At 34.3% G+C, this 21,193-nt stretch overlaps 2 protein-coding genes across 11 annotated transcripts in view; one reads left to right on the forward strand and one right to left on the reverse strand.

The window, feature by feature from the left end:
* Positions 1–21,193, forward strand: part of LOC111045726 (hepatic leukemia factor) — a 276,427-nt gene that overhangs the window by 165,862 nt on the left and 89,372 nt on the right. The gene's annotated exons all lie outside the window — the stretch shown is intronic.
* LOC120352065 overlaps positions 1–21,193 on the reverse strand; it is a 125,300-nt gene that overhangs the window by 28,935 nt on the left and 75,172 nt on the right. For all 3 annotated transcript variants that reach the window (XR_005571683.1, XR_005571684.1, XR_005571685.1), the window contains one exon: positions 5,027–5,122. The gene's annotated coding sequence lies outside the window, so the exon portion shown is untranslated. The remainder of the gene's footprint in view (positions 1–5,026; positions 5,123–21,193) is intronic.

Below are 21,193 nucleotides of genomic sequence, written 5' to 3' on the forward strand. Positions count from 1 at the left end.
ACTCACTCACTCGCAGAACTAAAAATCTACCGGACCAAAAACTTTCAAATTTGGTAGGTCAGTTGGCCCTTTGGAGGCGCACTAAGAAATATTTTGGCGATATTTCAACTCCAATGGTGATTTTTAGGGGTTTAAAGTTCTTCTAGCATGTATATTCTTCTTATTCCAATATCTCAAAATAATAATGGAAATGTCCATACCATATGTTAATATAGATCTAGAGAGAAAGAGAGAGAGAGTACTTCTTCGAAACAGTTGTTCTGGTAACTAAATTGAAAATTTTGTCAGGTTGGCATTAAGTTGAGTTGACTTTGTTAGGTTGGCACCAAGTTGAAGATTGAAATGCATTTATCCAGGACCTCCTAAATACCAATTTATCCAATTAGCCAAAATTAGCGTTTTCTCAGCTTTTCTGCGTTTCCTCACCTTTTTCAATAATTGATGGAAATATATTAAAAAAAAATCAGTACACAGGTTCAACTGAGGTGGAAGAATGTTGTTCGCCAAAGATACGCCGATATAGTAACAGGTGTTTTTCGAGATCAAATTGACATAATACGTTCGGTAAAAATTCGGTACAGAGGTTCTGCTGAGGTCTACATGCAGGCGAGGGAAGCGAGCCCGCTGATCTCATTTTTGAATGATCCAGTCGGGGGTCCAGGGGGCGGAGCCCCCTGACTAGACGGATATGGCGAGCGAAGCGAGCCTGACGGCTAGTCCTTCCATATCTTCTTTTCTTCTCATTCTCCTCGTCTTTCATCTACAATATTTCTCCTCTACCACTAACTCTACTCCTCCATAGGTATAAACCAACGTCTCCTTACTCTTTATTTTTTGTCAATTATTGTCATAACCAACCTACTATATTTTTTTCATCGACTCTCCTTTTCTTATCATTTTCAAACTCTCTCACATCTCATAACGTACATAAATTTTTCTCTCACCTTACTTTTCCCTCATTTCCTCCTTTCATTTTATCTTCCTTATCTTCTTGTACCTCATCCACTTCTTTCCCTTCACTCTTCTCCTACACACTTTCCCCTTTTTATGTACTTCCACTGAAATCTTCTTCTTCCATCCAACTCCTCCTCATTGTATCAAACACAATTTCCTTGTCTCCTTCTTCATGACCTCTTTCTTCATATTCTTCTCCTCCTTTTCCACTTCTTCAACTTCTTTCTCTCATTTCCCTTCATCCTTCTCTTTCCTCTTCTTTTTCTTCATCTGTTACCTTTTAATTTCCTCCTCCACATTCAATTTTCTCCATCTTTTCCACTTTCTTCTTCTACTTAATCTCATATCCGTCACTATTATTGTCCTATCATCAAGGATTGCCCTTTTATATCGATCAGCTGCCATGACTAATCCGTTCGATCTACTCATATCGACTCATGTCTGATGCACTGTTCCGCTTCTAAGCTGCTGACAACATTCACATGACCTAAATTCTTCCACCTATCAACAATGGGTTTCAGGTGATCAAATCAAATCAACCACTAGAAACCAAACTATATCAATTTAGGTACAATAAATTCATAATCCTATACTATTAAGCGAGCAACTTCTGTATATATGTTTAGATGTTTTTATGTTTGTATTTCACCGGATCTCGAAAACGGCCCTAACGATTCTCACAAAATTCAGAACATAGTAGGTTTATAATATAAAGATCCGATTGCACTAGGTCTCATCCCTGGGAAAACTCGCTGAAAGACATTAAAAGGATGTTTATTATTCATCCTTGGAAAAACAGCTGATAATATTTATTTAATCGTCTGTTGGTGATGGAAGTGAGTGAGCGAGTTCATGTGTGTGGGACTGTGTCAAAATTATGACTCAGCTGTTGAAATTTTGTAATCATTCAATCAGGTACTTAGTGCCGGTTGCAAAAAGCCGGGTTATTTTCAATCCTGATTAATTCCAGTAGATCCATCTTTTTGAAATGGCCTTCTCTGATTTGGTTCACGGGGAGTTAATCAGGATTAAATTTTGTGCAACTGGGCCTTTGTGAGGGAAGTTTTTGCATTCCTCTGGGAATTAATCTCAATTTACTGTGATTAGATAGAACATTTCTGTATGAATGTTATAATAGTTTCTTCTTTCGTGATAATTGTTTTATGCTTTTGTACTCTAGAGCGAAGCTCGGTCCCCGATATTTGAAAATGAAGGGACGTATATTATATATTATGATAATGATAATAATTTAGTGGAGATTCATAGTTTTTATGAAGTAAAGTTCAGGAAACGTAATTGAGATTCATAGTTTTTTGGGGCGATCAGGGAGCGTTTAAAGTATGACCAATTTACCTCATAGCATCATAATCTATAATATTACAATATAAAGTAAATACTTGACTCATACATAGACAGGATACTAAATACATACTAAATACATGTTTGACGCATCACGTTAGAACTACTAAATTGATTTACTTGAAATCTTGCATAAAAATTCTTGAACTACCGAGGATGACTATAGGAACCACATCTTCAGGAACATCGAATTCATGCTGGACAGATTTGAACGGTAACTTCTAATGCTTTCTGTGTAATACTGGAAGTGAAGAGGTGTAGGGAGGCCACTATATTCAGTTCTTCAAGATTTTATTAAGTCAAATTTCAGGTTCATCAAGTTTACAATTAGTCAGGTTTTCAGTACGTCAAGTTTTCATTTGAAAGGGCTACCTGCTAGTCACAATATAAATATAATTTCAATTTCGAAGGGTTTCTAATGAAGTTGCAAACAAAACTGATATTCGACTATTTTCTTCATAACTGAAGTTTGAAAAATTAAATTAATCTCCATAATTGGATATATAAACTTTCAAATCAATTACAATCATTAATTGCCATCATTTTTCAACCTGAATGGAACTTTTCAAAGTTGTTATATCAAATTGATGAAATACATATTTTTTGGAACATTGTGATAATTATATCTATTAAAATTCGGGGGAAATAGTATTGGATCTGTTGTCCCTTTCACAATCATTTTTATAATTCATCTAATCTATACTATAATGAAAGAAAGAACTGGCTTATACACGTACGGGATAGGAAAATTATGTTTGACGCATCATCATGTCTCAACTACTGGACTGATTAACTTGGAATTTTGCATAAAGACTATTAATTAACCGAGGATGGTTATAGACCTATTTTCCAATATTTCAATACGTCAAGTTTTCAGTTTGTAAAGTTTTAAAATAGACCCTTGCGGAGCACGGGTTAGCTGTTAGTATTAAATAAAAGTGATATTTGGGATAAAAGTGGGGAGTACAAACTTAAATGTGGTGATTGTAATGCTTGTTATGTGGGTAAAACAGGTAGAACTTTCAAAGGTAGAATTAAAGAACACATCAGAGATTGGAATAAACAAAAATGAGGAATCTAACTTTGCAGAGCATTTGATAACAAATAATCACAAGTTCACAATTGAGGAGAATGTTGAGTTTCTGCATGTTAATAACAAAGGCAGATCTTTGAATATTCTAGAGGCTTTAGAAGTAACAAGAGTAATAATTAAGGAAAATTACCCGTATAGTTTAAATGACCAGATCCATTTCAACCAATAAAACACTACGAATTTAGTTTTATCATAACATTGTAAGCATACATTAATCAATAGTTTTTCCATTTACATATTTGTTTTATTATCTTTCACTTGTTTTCTTGGATCTTATTTTGTACTGAAAGTAAACTTTGTTATCATGGCGAGTCTGTTGCTTAAGCCGCCAGTTTGTGACACTGTTGAGTGGGAGGAGACTGTCTAGCTGGGCCAATGGCAGGCGTTTATGCCCTTGACCAATAGCAGTACTCACCTACTAGAATAAATTCTGCCTAGTATAAATTCTGCTGCTCTTGTATTTAGTTTTACTTTATCAGAGATTGACAATGGTGTAATAACCGAAACCGGTCTTTCTAAGTATTAATGAATATGTGGTTTTTTGACAATTTCTTAGTATTTTTCATTCAATAACTTTAGATAACTACACAAACTGAAGAAGTGGACCCAGCAGTAAACAAGCTCTCAGTACTAAGGTTAAAAACGAAATCGCACACAGAATTTGATACGACTATTTCAAGTTTCTATCAAAGAACAAAAGAAAACTGTGAGCTTCTGAATATATCTACAGATAACAAAGAATTCGATAAGGAAGGTAAACTTCCAACCCATTTTCAACAAGATAGCAGACAATTCGATAAGAAAGGTGTGAGAAACTCATCGCTTTTCCACAAACCTCACCATCTCAAATTTGAGACAAACAATCTACTCTCACAGATTGTTTCTTGTTTACTTGGACGATGTTTATATGTTATAGTTACCATAAAAGCATAGTTATAGGCGGACAGGCTAGCAAGTATCTCATACAATGGTCGTCACTAGGATTGAATTGTAGATTTCAATGAAGGGAATCTTAAATTCAAATTCGAACCGACCGCTGACTGAATAATACATGGCCACTTACCTAATATGACAACTAAATATTCCTTCATGAAGATTTATCTCAAACTGTCAGCATTATTAGAATGGGAAGCATTGATGTTTTATCATTAGAAATGCTGACAGTTCAGAGGAACCTCACTATAAATGCAGTTTATAATGTGGAACCGTTTTTCGGTGGAGTATGGACAAAACTCGATTGGAAATATTTATGATAACGTTTTGAAAACATTTCCTCGTAGATAAAAATCGAATGAATATATTGGGCGGAGAATTAAAACTGAATATGAATTGACGATATACGTAGAGATTGGAAGATAAGGAATTAGAATTCAGTTACTCTATTAGAAACGTTATAGTATTGTACAATCATATAAGAACAGACGAAATGGAAAAATATGAGTAGAATCTTATAATCATGGAAAAATAATGATTTTTCAAAATATTCAATCATTTTAGTCACTTTCTAATCAGATTCGAGAAAGAATATGGAAGAGTCGTTACATAATATTTTCATCGTAGGAAAGTTTGCATTATTTCTATAACTGTGGTGATAATAAATTTTTCTGAGAGAAAACTTACCCGATGTTATCAGGAAAAGCTGGAAAAACTCTCGAATCAACTCTCACAATTTCCCCAACTGTTTTTTTGAGGTCTCTTCAAGTTCGGAAAATAAATCTGGAAATAGGATTAATGTTGGGTCAATATAATGTAGAGTGGATGCTACTATTATCAATATAAATATAATGTTATTCCAGTATACGATCATATGCTGATAGTGAATGTTTTTTTGATTTTTCTGGCTTCAAATTTATCAAGTTTTTTAATATTTTTCAACTTATTAATGCATTTTCAAGTGTAATAATAATTTGTTTCATCTTTCTGATCAACCGAGATACAACATTTTTAGTAAAATGTTTGGACTGTAAATTTTTGTGATCTTTATAAAAGCGTTTTCATAACCTCATTTGGACTATTTTTATCAAAATTAGGGAGAGGAACAGTTTTGGGTTTATCCTGTTGATTCTCTCCCAATCATTAATTTGATGTTGTGATTAAGGAATGTAATAAATGTAATGTAATGTAATATAACATGGGATAATTTATAAGTCATCCTACCAATGAAAATACATGTTCACACTGAACTATTCAACTATTGACAAATTTGCTACAACTCAAATTTCAAAATTTAGTTCAAAATGTAAGTTTTACAATCTCATCTACTACGAATCGATTTGATTGCTTTGAATATTAAAACCATTAAATTTTCAATATCTATTGTATGAAAAAATCAATATTGCTTGCAACATAAATGGAACCAAATACATTTAAACTAATCAAACACATTGAAAACAATAATTTTTATTATAGAATAAGGTTGAGCATTTGATTGATATCATATTGTGAGATAGATAGTGATAATGGAGAAACCCCGAATCCCAGTATTTGTTTTCAAATGCAAAAAGTTGTCAAGTGGATAATTTTTTAATCGCGCACTTCAATACTTCTACTGCTAATACGCGTATCATATGTTTGACAACATAGCTCTTATCACCATCATACAACACTTTCTTTCAGACATTGAACAATAATTTCAAAACTAGAACATTCTGAGCGCTGTTCAATACTATTTATTTACAAATCAAAACAAACTTAGATTATCGCCTTTTTCAATGTGAAAACTTAATGAGATAAATAACTCTACGATCAATTAAATTATTTGGAAGCAATATTACATTAGTTTAACATTTTTACTGCAAATAGTTCGTGATTGTTATTGCTGAAAAAACCTGGCAAGATAAAAAATGTATAAAACGATAAACATGGAATACTTGAGGAGATACATTTTATTCATGGAAGTGCACAAAAATGCTTATAGACTCACAGTATACAATCAATCCAATTCAGTATTTGAATAAAAATGAAAAAGTATGACCTAATAATAATAATAATAATATAATAATAATAATAATAATAATAATAATAATAATATAATAATTTAATTGATCGTAGAGTTATATATCTGATTGTTGACCGAGCGAAGTGAGGTCTAAGATTCAAGTCGACGGTTTGGCATTTCTCTTAATGTTTAAATGTTCATAAGTTGCGCATTTACGGCGAAACGCGGTAATAGATTTTCATGAAATTTGACAGGTATGTTCCTTTTTTAATTGCGCATCGACGTATATACAAGGTTTTTGGAAATTTTGCATTTCAAGGATAAAATAAAAGGAAAAAGGAGCCTCCTTCATACTCCAATATTACATTAATAATCAGACTATAGAATTATTCATCATAAATCAGCTGACAAGTGATTACACAGATGTGTGGAGAAGCCACACAGTCTATTGCTGTATTTCCATAAGGTCTATAGTTTCAATCAGGTACTTGTGGATGAGAATACTGCGTGAGGTCTACTGTTCACAGTACTACTAGTATAGTAAGATCCCTTCAAACCTTACAATAATAACGTCAATGATAATTTATATGGATTAATACTGAATAAATCAATGTAGGATTATAAATCATAAGTTCGGTCGTGAATTTGAGAAACTTTAGAGCTGAATTCCCACATATGAGTTACCAGAGTTCATCTCCAGTTCAGAAAAACAAAAATTCCCATGAGTTTGGAATTTCCATGGAACTATTCACACTCAGCCCGGCCGAGCGAGTATATAGTTCCATTGGAATTCATAGAAGAATATTTTCACTGAATCGGATACTGTAAGTGAGAATCCAGCTCAAGAAATTATAATATCTAATCCAATCACCCTAACATCCAATGAACAAATCTGATCCAATGAACAAATCTAATCCAATCACTAAAGTCTGAGTGCCGGTTGCACAACAGCCGGTTAAATTGTAACCGTGATTAATTCCACGAGAACCAATCAGAGAAGCCTTCTTTACAAAAACGCCTTCTCTGATTGGTCTCGTGAAATTAATCACGGTTAAAATTTAACCGGCTGTTGCGCAACCGGGTCTGATACTCATACTCATTTAGTCTCAATACTCATATAGGCTTCAACCTCAGCAGAACAAAATTAAAATAACAGTGAAGAAGTAAGTCAAAAGCAGACTCCATAAATCACTATTCTATTTGAACGGGAATCAATATTGGGACAAACGTGAGCGAGTTTTATAGTATTGAAGGTTATGTCCAAAGTTAATCGATGAAGGAACCAGTTAGCCGAAGATTATCCAAGATGAACGAGAGATGCGATGAGCTCTGCTTAATCTGTTTAATTGGTAATATCGGATCACCGAGCTTCCTTCGTTATTTTTATTTATTGACTAGCCGTCAGGCTCGCTTCGCTCGCCGTATCCGTCTAGCAAGGGGGCTCCGCCCCCTGGACCCCCGACTGGATCGTCCAAGAGTGAAATCAGCAGGCTCGCTTCGCTCACCTGCATTTTTCATTTGAGCATTTTTATCATATGTTAGGACAATCCAGTCGGGGGTCCAGACTAAACGGATATGGCGAGCGAATCGAGCCTGACTGCTAGTAATATAATATTCCCAGGATTGAAGTAGCAGTGCCCAATCAATTTTTCCGCGATAAATGCATTTAAATCTTCAACTTGGTGCCAACCTAACAAAGACAACTCAACTTAATGCCAACCTGACAAAACTATTAATTTAGTTGCCAGTTAACAACTGTTTCGAAGAGGTACTCTATCTAGATTATAGTTCTATAGTAACATATGATATGGAAATTTCAATTATAATTAAGAGATTGGGAGAAGAAGAATATACATGCTAAAAGACGAACTTTAAACCCGTAAAAACCACCCTTAGAGTTAAAATATTGCCAAAAGATTTCTTAGTGCGCCTCTAAAGGGTCAACTGAGCATACCTACCAAATTTGAACGTTTTTGGTCCGGTAGATTTCTAGTTATGCGAGTGAGTGAGTGAGTGAGTGAGTGAGTGCCATTTCGCTTCTATAATATATATAGATGAACAGAACACAATTCTCTAAAATGATCATGTTTATATTTTACAGCTGGCTAAACGTCAGCTTATGAATTTCGGGAATGCGACATTTTGATTTCCCACAGAATCACTCGCTCACTTTTTACTATCCACACACGACGAAAGTCTCAGCTGTTTCAGCCAAGGATGAATTATCCTTTAAGTGTCGTTCAGCGAGTTTTCTCAAGGATGAGACCTAGTGCAATCGAATTTTTATATCATAAACCCAGTATTTTCCAAATTTCGTGAAAATCGTTAGAGCCGTTCTCGAGATCCGTTGAACATAAATAACCAGAAAACTAGATTCAAACATATAAACAGATATAAAGATATTGCTCGCTTAATATAATAAGATAGAAATAACTACTTAGTGCCCTTTTGTAATACTCTTTATCAATCTGTTTTAATAATATAGAACTAACTACATAGTACCCTTTATTAATCTGTACATAACAGTCTATACAAATTATTATTTTATTTATTTATTGTATAAAATACTATAATCATAATACAATTATAACATTGGAGGAAAAACTAGGCTAAGCCTGTACTATTTCTCTCCAAAAATTTTGATAAAATGTTAACGTTGTCCAAAAGATAAGGTTATATAGTCACACACTGCTTCGTCACTTGATTTTTGGTCCAGAAATGATGATTTAAAATTTTGAATTTTGAAGGTTGATTTTATACTCTAAATGAATCACAATAAATTAAAAACTTTAGAAATATTGCACTTATTTAAAAAATTTGAATACAAAATCAAAAACCTACTCACTATTTGTTATTCACAGCTCTAAAATATGAAAAATATGTACAATTTCTGGGAGAAATCCTGTATGCTTCCATGTTTTCATAAATATATAAATATTATCACAAATATATATGATATATCACAAATATATAAATATCAATGAATATACTGTATATAATATTTTATACAATACAAACAATAATATAACGCACAGTAGAATTGCTTTCACTCTTCCAGTAGGGACAACATCCATTCACTCCTTATACAAGTATACAATATACATTTATTCACACCTTAGTATACAGGTTGTATTAGAATAGTATTTGAAAGAGCCTTAGGACAGTCATCTAGCAGGCAGGAAGCTTTAGAGAGATTCCCTTGAGAACTGTCAGCATTCTCTATCAATATCATACAGGCTTCCCATTCAATCAATGCAGACAGTTTGAAGTGAATATCAACATAGAAACTGAATTCCTTTCTGTTTTAACACTAATGACTCGTAAAGTCGTCTTCTATCACTGTATGAGTTTTGGGTGCATGTCAAACGATAATTTAGGGCTGAATTCTCAAGTTTCTTACAAGACTAATAAGGATTGGTCGCCTAGCAACTAGCTACTAGAATCGTTCTGATTGGTTTCTTGGTTGCTGAGCAACCAAATTGTGCTTGGCTAAGAATCGATCAAAAATAACCCCACCCCCTTAGTATATGACTTATGGGTAAAACGACAATTTAGGGTTATATTCTCAAGTTTCTTTCAAGACTAATAAGGATTGGTTGCCCAGCAACTAGCTACTAGAATCACTCTGATTGGTTTGATTGGTGCTGGGCAGATAATTGTTATAGTTATTTGTGCAACTAGTGCGCAAAGTGACAGTTTGCTGCACCAAAAGAAACTTTTACGCCCAAGCCGTAGGCGAGGGCGGAATGGCTTCTTGAGTGCAGCAGAGGAACTTTGCGCACGTATTTCACATTAAATTTTTCCTACAGTTACCATTGAATATGAAAAGTGAATAATTATGGGTAAAATGATGGCTGAAATCCATCAAATGTTTGTGTGTGTGATGCTGTTATTAATAACCTTAATTCATTTAAAAATTAATAATCCAATTGAAGTTGGAAATTCTCAGCCAAAGTTCTCATTTTTATTCATTCAAGAATCAGAAAAATACAAATGGAACAAAAAATTGCATTCAAAATACACGCCAACAGCTGATTGGGATGGCTGCAATATGGCTGAACTGACAAGCGCGCGACCTAGCGGGAAGAATCGTACCTAAGTTTGTTTCATCCAGCTAAAAACTACTGAAAAAGGATTCAGAAATTTAGACTTTTGCTCAAATTACCGAGAAAAATGCTCAAAGTAAACTGAAAAATATTTATAAAAATAACATAGACAACAGAGAATATTTATTGTAGTATTCTTATGTTTTTTATTATTTTTATTTATATGGATATCGAACGGTAATCATTTAACCTCAAAATTCGAATTTTATAATGTTTATTTGCTACTTCTCTCATTGCTTGCAGTTGAAATAATAATTATCAATGGAAAAGAACTATTATTTATTATTAAATGATGAGAATTAGTAAATGATGATTATTTAATTATGATTTAGCTAAACATTATTCTTGTTTTGGATTTCTAGATTGGGATTTTATCAGAAATGTAGGGTAGCCATTGAAATGATTCTTATCTAAATCTAACCACAGTCATTGCTACCAACTTAATTTTTGTTTTCGTGGACTAATCCTCCATATAACCCACCAACTATTTTGTGTTGCCATGTTGCAAATCTGAAGTACGCAAAGTAATACTTTGCGCACTAGAGCGGAAAAGTGATTCTTTACGTTCTGTAATCAGTGCAGCAATGGCCACTTTTCAAGGTATCTGTAGGAAAAATAAATTTCCCCTAAAGTCTTCTTGTATTAGTTGTGGAGATGATAAAGTGGATGATAGCCATATTAAAAAACTCAATGAAAAAATTGATAAATGGACTTGAAGTTTTCACAGCTACCATCTATTGAAGATGTGAGAAACTAGTTTCAGTTGTTACTCCTTTAGCAATCTCAGTGTTACACTCAAATCTTTAAACATGGAATACCATAATAGATACTAAAGAGAGATCACTTTCAGCTTTTAAGCAGCGATTAAATGCAAAATATTGAAGTCATTTTCAATAGCTGACGGTTCAATATTTAAAATATTTGTTATTAATGCTGACGGTTCAAAGTGAATTCTATTAAACAAGAAACATACATGTGATTGGTAGTTGACTAACTATTGAAGTGAATATCTGTCATTGGCCAAGATAAGACACGCCCATTGTCGGCTGAGAATTCATACTTTAGCTGAGAGACAGCATAAACAACAGCAATAACTGTAAAGGTGCGTACAGACTTTCGCTCTGCTCCGCAACCGAACGTCACTCCAGCAGAGCGATTGATGATCGACCGGGGAGCAACAGTGGTTCGACCGGGGAACGCGAGAAGATCTAACATCTTCCATCAAGAAAAACATCGTCAGTCGACGTTTTTCAGGCTCATTCGGTTCCTGCTGCGCAAAAAACCTGTCGCTAGGAAAACATGCCTTTACGTTCATGATGGGTGCGTGGGCGGAGTGACTGTGGTTCGATGGTGGTAAGAGGGCGGTACGAGGGAGGAGCGTGCTCGGTGCGGGTTGGAAGCGCGAATATGTGTACGCAGCTTTACATTGAATAATAACTGGGATATAAAATAACAAAATTGACTTGTTTTCAAGAGCGTTTAATGTATACTTTTCATGTTTTAGATAATATGTGATGTTTCATACATTGTTGTTGTGCTTCTTCATATTCTCAGCTGTAATATAAATATGAATGCTACGTTTAAGACGTAGCTTATCTCGGCTAATGACAGCCTTGATAGATCAGCCAACTACCAATCATATTGCTCCATTCATATATTCATATTCATTATACAGCCCCATGATGAAGATTCTAGTTCACTGGAAATACTAATGAGTAACAACATAAACTAGCTACTCACAATTCCAATAGGAAATAATAGACAACTTCGAGACGCCTAGTTCTGAATAGAGTGAAACTACCATGAAATACATAAAATTAATTTGGAATCAAGCGGTCTTTCAACACAAAACGATTGAACGATAAAATTTGAAAGTGATATCTATAAATGTCATGGATTAGCAAATAAAACTTGGAAGCAAAAATCTTCAAGGAACCTGAAGTAAATCTGCAACCGAATCAAAGATTCACTACTGAAAAAGGTAGCATTAATCCATCTTCCTTTAAAGCAGGAAGTTGTGGGTTGCAGAAGGATAATTCGCACTAGTGAGTGAATAGGAATTATCAGATTTTCACACAAAAGAGAAAGATGAGAAGAAGATTGGAGAGGGAAGAAAGAAAGGAAAAAGAAGATATTCGCACAATTATTTATAAGGCAGAAGTTGAAATTCACTTCCACAAAACAGGAATTCTACTGCCTATTTTCCTCCAATCATTCTCTCACACACTCACTCACTCACTCCATCCCTCTTTCTATCACACACACTCTCTGAATCTGAATCTCTCTCTTTCTTACTCACTCTCTCTGATTATCTTTTTCACATGTGCATTTTCATCTCCATATTTTTGTTGTTCCCACTAATTCGGAATTGCTAAATTCATTAGTCTCCTATGATTCTTCATTAGACTACTTCTACTTATAGTTATTATCTTTTCTCATCCTTCAATCCAGAGGTTAAATAGAATAGGATCTTTTCATTTCTAATGTCACTCTTTCTCACCGCATCTCCACACCACAGCTTTCCTACTGTTTTTCTCATTCAAATTCGATAGATTGATAAAAAATTACAATCGTATATTTATAATTATTATTGAACAAAAATCCTAAATAAATGCTGCAAATCATCCCGCAAGACCTCTGCTACTGCAGACATTGACAACAGGGTTAACAGCTAGATGGAAATTCGATGAGAACTACTATCCAAAAATTAGTTGCCAGCCCGGGAATCGAACCCGGTACCTCCCAATTGCTAGTCAGGAATGCTTGCCCTTACACCAAACTGACAATCTCTGTCAGTTTTTATAAATTTTATAACAATTTTATAAATGCATTCTCTATTTAATTCCATCTGTAACTGGTTGGCCGCTGTGGCTTCGTATAAAATGAGCGCTGCTATCCAGAGATTGTCAGTTTGGTGTAAGGGCAAGCATTGATTCCTGACTAGCAATTGGGAGGTACCGGGTTCGATTCCCGGGCTGGCAACTAATTTTTGGATAGTAGTTCTCATCGAATTTCCATCTAGCTGTTAACCCTGTTGTCAATGTCTGCAGTAGCAGAGGTCTTCGGGGTGATTTGCAGCATTTATTTAGGATTTACGTTGAATAATAATTATATTTATATTAATTAGCATTTGAATAAATGCATTCTCTATTTAATTCCATCTGTAATCGTATATTTCTTCTGTGAGGACAGTTTCAAGAACATGAATGAAATTTCAATATCAATTTTAATCAAGAACAAGAAAAGTTTTGGCATTATGAACTTGTTTAGTTTCTTATTTAAAGGTTGCCTAATGATTTGATAAATGGTTGAAGTGACCAATTTATTCAAAACTTTGGCATCTTCTGAAAATAAACTAGTAGAACATCAAATCTGGTGAAGACTACTAGTATGTTGCTTTTATCTACAGTTTTAAAACACACCTATATCATAATCTAGTGTTTCTATCGTTTCATATTTCAAAGAAGCCTCATGATTTAATAAACACATAAGTTCCCATCTCATTCAATTCTTTGCTAATGTAAAAAGTGTATTTAGACGATCACCATGTGATCACCATGTGATCGTAGCTTTCATCCACAGGTTGGAAAATTCACATTAATCCTATACTATTAGCAACTTCTGTTTATATGTTTGGATGTTCAGATGTTTGGATGTTTATATGTTTGTATTTCACCGGATCTCGAAAACGTCTCTAACGATTCTCACTAAATTCAGAACATAGTGGGTTTATAATATAAATATTCCATTGGACTAGGTCTCATCCCTGGGAAAACTCGCTGAAGGACATTGAAAGGATAATTATTATTCATCCTTGGAAAAACAGCTGACAATAATTATTTCGTCATCTGTTGGTGATGGAAGTGAGTGAGCGAGTTCATGTGTGTGGGACTGTGTCAAAATTATGACTCAGCTGTTGAACTTTTGTAATCATTCAATCAGGTACTTAGTGCCGGTTACAAAAAAGCCGGGTTATTTTCAATCCAGTAGATCCACCTTTTTGAAATGGTCTTCTCTGATTTAGTTCACGTGAAATTAAGGAATAAAATTTAACCGGCTTTTGTGCAACTGGGCCTTTGTGAGGGAAATTTTTGCATTCCTCTGGGAATGAATCTCAATTTACTGTGATTAGATGATTAGATAGAACATTTCTATATTTCTATATGAATGTTATTGTAATTTCTTCTTTCGTAATAAATGCTTCATGCTTTTGTACTCCACAGCGAAGCTCAGTCCCCGATATTAAGAATTATTCTTACTAATCTAATTATTAATTATAAATTATCTCCACTAATCTAATGCAACCGATATACTATATTTGTCTCTGTCAATAGTTTCATTGTTTTTCTGCAATCGTTTCATATTTTGAAGAAGCCTAATGATTCGAAAAACAAATGTGTGCTCAATTTATTTAACACAGTACCACAGAGACAAATAAATAGGATCTTCAATTAAACAGTATCTTTACTCTATGGTACTTTGTTTCTGAAAAATGTTGAAGATGATCATCAAATGGCGTACATCAACAGTTAGAAAAATGCACACCAATAAGAATTAACTAATCTAATGCAATCAATCTACTATCTCTGTCTCAGACGTTCCATCTGGCCACGCGCGAGTGTGTGTCGATGCGTGTGCGTGTATTTCTAGATTCGTGGAAAGTGAGAGTGGCTGAGTGGCACCGGAAGCAGCTCAGATAGATGAGATGAGAAGACGAAGAAAAAGAAGAAGGAGGAGGAGAAGAAAAAGAAAAAGACAGAGGAGAAGAGGAGCAGAGCGAGTAGCCGAAAAACCAGACGCGTGACAAGTGAACTATTCGCTTCTTCACTGTCAGTATTACTTAAATGGGAAGTATTGGTGTTATATTATGAGTAATGCTGACAGTTTGCAGTGAATCACACCCGAGTAGGCAGGGCGGAAAAAGAAGCGGCCTGACCGCTCAAAACTTTCCAATTCTTCGAGGACCTATACCGCCGCCGAATTCGGAGTTTAGACATTGGATGTGGACTGTTCATCATCAGCCCAAGATCTCTGATACCGGGGTAGGGGAAATTACCGGGGGGTTATCGAGACAGATTAATAAGAAATATCTTTGATTTTCATAAAAGCACAGTCGTTGTCTACTTCAATAAAGTCAAAAGGCTAAAAGTCATAGTAAAGGCTACTTCAATAAAGTTGTCAAAAGGTTCAATAATTATAGCAGTACCGGTATTACAATAGCAGTTCTTGATGGGATAGAAAATGAAAGATTTCCATTTCTTGCCATGTCGTATTCAGACGAGGTCCAAATTTTTATTTATTTATTTATTTTATTTCCCAAAAAAACTAAAACTACAACATCAATTACACAAAATATTAGATAAATTACAATATTACATACAATAGTTAATTACAAAAAATTCTTATAATGTGTCCTCTACTTGTTTAGTTTTTTCTGTGTGGAAATTGACCTACTCCACTATGGCGTACCATGTTCTAGAGTAGGTTTTGTTGTTTTTTTTTTGTGCGTATTAATCATCTTCTTACAAGGTCCAAATTAATCTAGAATCTTATTTCGACGTATGTTGATGAATTTCCATTCGTTGACTCATAACTCTAGTTCATATAATTTTTTTTGGAGATTTCAAGTAATAAAAAGGTAATTATGAAACAATAATACAAATTTAATTGTTGTAAAACATTCCGAAGTTTTCTGCTAGTGCAAATATTGATAATAGGATAGAATTGAATGACTTTTTTATTTAATGATGTGGCGAAGTTTGGATAGTAATGTCCACTCTACCACTTAACCACGTCATTAGCAGAAAATATAAATACAATAGAGAATAGAATAGAATCGCTTCCTTTATTTTTTACCTAGGAGGGGAGTTATGGCGCAACCGGCCCTCTCTTACACTCAACCCTCCAATACAACGCTAAATAATTACTAGATTAAACAAATCAAATTGAGAAAAAATATATATACAATATTACAAACAAGGTAAATAAATATTATTGAAATACAAAATAATAATCAATGAAGAAGAAAGCAAACCTTAATTATAATTAAGATATGAATAGAAATTAAAGAATAAAAACTGAAAAAGAATACAGAGATAATAAAGAAATCGAAACAATGGCATTAGAATGTAATAACAGGGTGAACAGCTGGAAGGAAATTCGATGAGAGCTACTATCCAAGAATGACAAAACAAAACCAAGAGAAAACGAAACCTAAATTATAATTAAAATATGAATAGAAATTAAAGAATAAAAACTGAAAAATAATACAGAGATAATAAAGAAATCGAAACAAATTAAATTTAATAACAGGGTGAACAGCTGGAAGGAAATTCGATGAGAGCTACTATCCAAGAATGAATAATTATCCATCTAGTAAAAGGTATTTCGAGGAACCTCATCAATAGCACTTAAGATCTTACCGCTATTGGCCGTTTCCACACTCACAGATTGTCGGCTGATACTCAAAACTGTCCTCCGTTTGGCTAATTCTCTCACCAACAGCTGATTCTCCGCCAATCAGAGGACAATTTTGAGTATCAGCCGACAATCTGTGAGTGTGAAGACGGCCAATAGCGAGCGGTTGGATCTGAGTGCCTTTGAGGCTCCTCGAAATACCTTTTACTGGATGGATAAATTATTCTTGGATAGTAGCTCTCATTGAATTTCCTTCTAGCTGTTCACCCGATAAGCGGTAAGTATGAAAAAGTAATTCACTGATCGCTAAATACTGAGATCTACAGATCACTTCAACAGAATTGATACCCATGACCCTCGACACAAACTCATCTTGAATGAAGCTTCATTCACAGACCCTAAACTTGTCTTGGAGTGTATCTTATCTAGATACGATTATTCTATAAATTGTAACAGAATCAATCGTAAATCAGTTCTAAATCTCACATTGGGATGTTTCAAAAACCAATGAACCTAATATTACTATACAAGGATAGTACATAAAAATTGAAAATCAAAGCACCCTCGTACTTTTAGTACAAAAATTTAATTGGAATGACTTTAAAATTGGCTCAAAATTGTGTTCCATAATGATGGAATTCAACTATTTTTCTAAATTTAATAGGAATGACTTTAAAATTGGCTCAAAATTGTGTTCCATAATGATGGAATTCAACAATTTTTCTAAATTTAATAGGAATGACTTGAAAATTCTGTTTTGAAACATTATATGTACATCTCTGATAACCTGACACGAGTTATAAAATCGTTATATACTCAAATCATTCATTGCTTGAAACACACAATTTAATTGCCGGATTTGGTTTTTACCACACGACGAACATAATATCCTTTTATTAGCAATTCGATTGTACATCAATTAAAACTGGTATATATGTTTTATCAGTTTAGATCTTTGTCGCATCTTGATAAGCTCTTCAGGAACTCCGTGTTGCACCAAAAGCTACAGAGTACCGTATAGACTGTCTAATACTTGGAAATTATAACTTTGATGGACCTGTACAGAACACGGAGATGGGAATCCCGTAGTAAAAGTCTAAGGCCCGGTTGCACAAAAGCCGGTTAAATTTTAACCGTGACTAATTCCACGAGAACCAATCAGAGAAGCCGTCTTTTCAAAAACGCCTTCTCTGATTGGTTCTCGTGAAATTAATCACGGTTAAAATTTAACCTGATGTTGTGCAACCGGCACTAAGTGTGGAATAACGTCACTAAACATAACAGGATGGGGGCATACGCTTCATTGCACAAGGGTCGAAAATGTGCTAAATCTACCTGCCAAAGGGTCTCGCAGTTGTATTGTTCTAGCTTGACCGTCCCATGCCCCCATCCAGATAGGTTTTACCCCGTCAATACTATAGTTTTATGTTCCACTAAATGTTTAGAATTTAAATCCATTTTCAAGAAAGTAAACATTGAAGTACAGTGAATTATATTTATGTTGTGGTTGCAGGAAGATCAGACTATCCTAATTTACACTCTCCTATAGTATGAGAATCATTACCACTATTTATAATCATTCCAGCCCTGGGTGCAAAACATCATTACTCCAACCCAACTCATGCCATTTACAACTGCAGTCACTGGCTAAACTCCCAAATTGCGCTCTCAAAATCGCGCGGATTAACGTGGGAATAGCACAGAAACAGTCCGACTCAGACAGTCGAATTCTTCCGCCTTTTCGGCTAATTGACTGCGTCCGTGCCCCATGATGGGGGGAGCGGGAGAAAGAGAGAGAAAGAAGAGAAAGAGAGTGAGAGGTTAGTTCTCATTGGCCCTTCCTCGACGCGGAATCGTCAAAAGTGAAAGTGGAAAAGGTCCTCTTCTCTCGGCTACTATAGTGAGCTCACTATTTACTGTCAGTATACCCTATAGATAGCATCAATGCTTCCCATTCATCCAGTTCTGACTGAAATGAATCTCACTTATACCTGGAACTGAAAGCTACGCTTCTGTCCACAATGACCGACTAGCCTCAGCCTAATTTACCATTCTGGGAAATGGTACAAGTTACAAGAAATGTTATTGAAAACGTTCTGATATAATTCATGAGTTGCTTTTCCCAAGAACTGATTGACGAAGAATTATGAGAATAATTATATCCTTGAGAAATTTTCATCCTTCTTAAGCAGTGTGCGAATAACCTGATTTAGTATTATTTTTTTATATCCAGAGCTCAGGACTTATACTTTAGCTACCTGATAAGGTATCATATTTCTGTATTCAGAACTCATTGCTTATAATTTATCTACCTGATAAGAGTATCATGTTTTTATAACCAGAGCTCAGGACTTATACTTTAGCTACCTGATAAGGAATCATATTTCTATATTCATAACTCATTGCTTATAATTTAGCTACTGATAAGAGTATCATGTTTTTATAACCAGAGCTCAGGACTTATACTTAAGCTACCTGATAAGGTATCATATTTGTATATTCAGAACTCATTGCTTATAATTTAGCTACCTGATAAGAGTATCATGATTTTATAACTTGAGCTCAGGACTTATACTTTAGCTACCTGATAAAGTATCATATTTCTATATTCAGAACTCATTACTTATAATTCAGCTACCTGATAACATGTTTTTATATCCAGAGCTCAGGACTTATACTCAAGCTACCTTATATAGTATCATATTTGTATATTCAGAACTCATTGCTTAAAATTTAGCTACCTGATAACATGTTTTTATATCCAGAACTCAGGAATCCCACTCTAGCTACCTGATGTAGTATCAGCTTTAGTGTTTACAAGTTTGTGTTTTTTCAATGGTTCCAAATTTTCTTAAATAACTCGATATTATTCGTGAGAAGTGATAATTAAGTGGAATATTTCTAATTAATTCAAGCCATCTGAATTCAAAAATTATAGTTTTTAGGTTTATTTTGGACTAAAATTTTATAAAAATTGTACACGTGAAATTCCAACCTTATCTTGGACTTTGTCACCTATAAATTTCGAAGAAAAATAGCACAAGGACTACCTTATTATTTTATCTACAAAATGTTATTACGTTAGCTTTGTAAATAAATAAATGAATAGTTCTATTTTCAGAACTCATGAGTTACATGAGAAACAGTTTTGAATGAAATATGGGTCAAAATACAAGTTACAAGAAATGATGTAGTAATTGGCAACATTGATGGGTTGTAAAATTACTGAAGAGTTTCTTGAGCAAAGACAATTTATTACTGGAAATTACAATAACTGTGTTTTCAAGTTTATGATTTCTCCAGTTTTCATCCTTCTTAAAACTGTATATTGAATGTTGGATGGAATGTTTACATTCAAAGAGTGCTTGAGGAAGTAAAACTAAGAATCCGATTGAAATTATAATATTACCAGCCGTCAGGCTCGCTTCGCTCGCCATATCGGGGGTCCAGCTAGACTGGATCGTCGAAAATTAATGAGATCAGCGGGCTCGCCAAAAACGCAGATTTTGAGCATATCTTTGGCGTTATTTCAAATTGCTTCTAACACAACATTATTACACCCTAGCTTAGCTTCTGTACTACATTTGAACAATATCTGTTCATTTGTTCTCGATAAATCTGAGAAAAAGCAAAACAAAAGCTGGAAAACGCTAATTTTTGGCATATCTTTGACGTTATTGCAAATTCCTTCTAACACAACATTATTACACCCTAGCTGAGCTTCTGTACTAAATTTGAACATGTTCTGTTCATTTGTTCTCGATAAAGCTGAGAAAACGCTAAAAAAACGCTGGAAAACGCAGATTTTGGGCGTATCTTTGGAAATTTTTCCAAATCCGTTATTAGTGCGACTCTGAAGGGCCAACTGAACATAACTACCAAATTTAAACGTTTTTGGTCCGGTAGATTTTTAGTTCTGCGAGTGAGTGAGTCAGTCAGTGAGTGAGTGAGTGAGTGAGTGCCATTTCACTTTTATATAGATTGCATTATGATTTTATTTTTCTCACGTTTGATGTGATGCTTCTCATTCAAATCTCATAGTATCAAAGAACAAAACTAGTTCTTCAGATAATGGAACCTCATATTAGAAAAAACTTTTGATGATAGATTACTCATGATAGCTACCTTATGAGAACATGAGAAACAATATATAAAATATGCGTCGACACTATTGAAACCATAAGAACTGACAACTGGAGATTCCAAATTTTGGAACTACAACCAGAAAGGCAAGCTCAAACAGAGACCACTCTACGACAGACAAGCAGTGGTCACAATGTGACATCAACACAAGATGTAGCGCAAAGTCTGCGTCAATGATTGAAG

Source organism: Nilaparvata lugens, chromosome 6 (assembly GCF_014356525.2).
Source record: "Nilaparvata lugens isolate BPH chromosome 6, ASM1435652v1, whole genome shotgun sequence".
Taxonomy (NCBI): domain Eukaryota; kingdom Metazoa; phylum Arthropoda; class Insecta; order Hemiptera; family Delphacidae; genus Nilaparvata; species Nilaparvata lugens.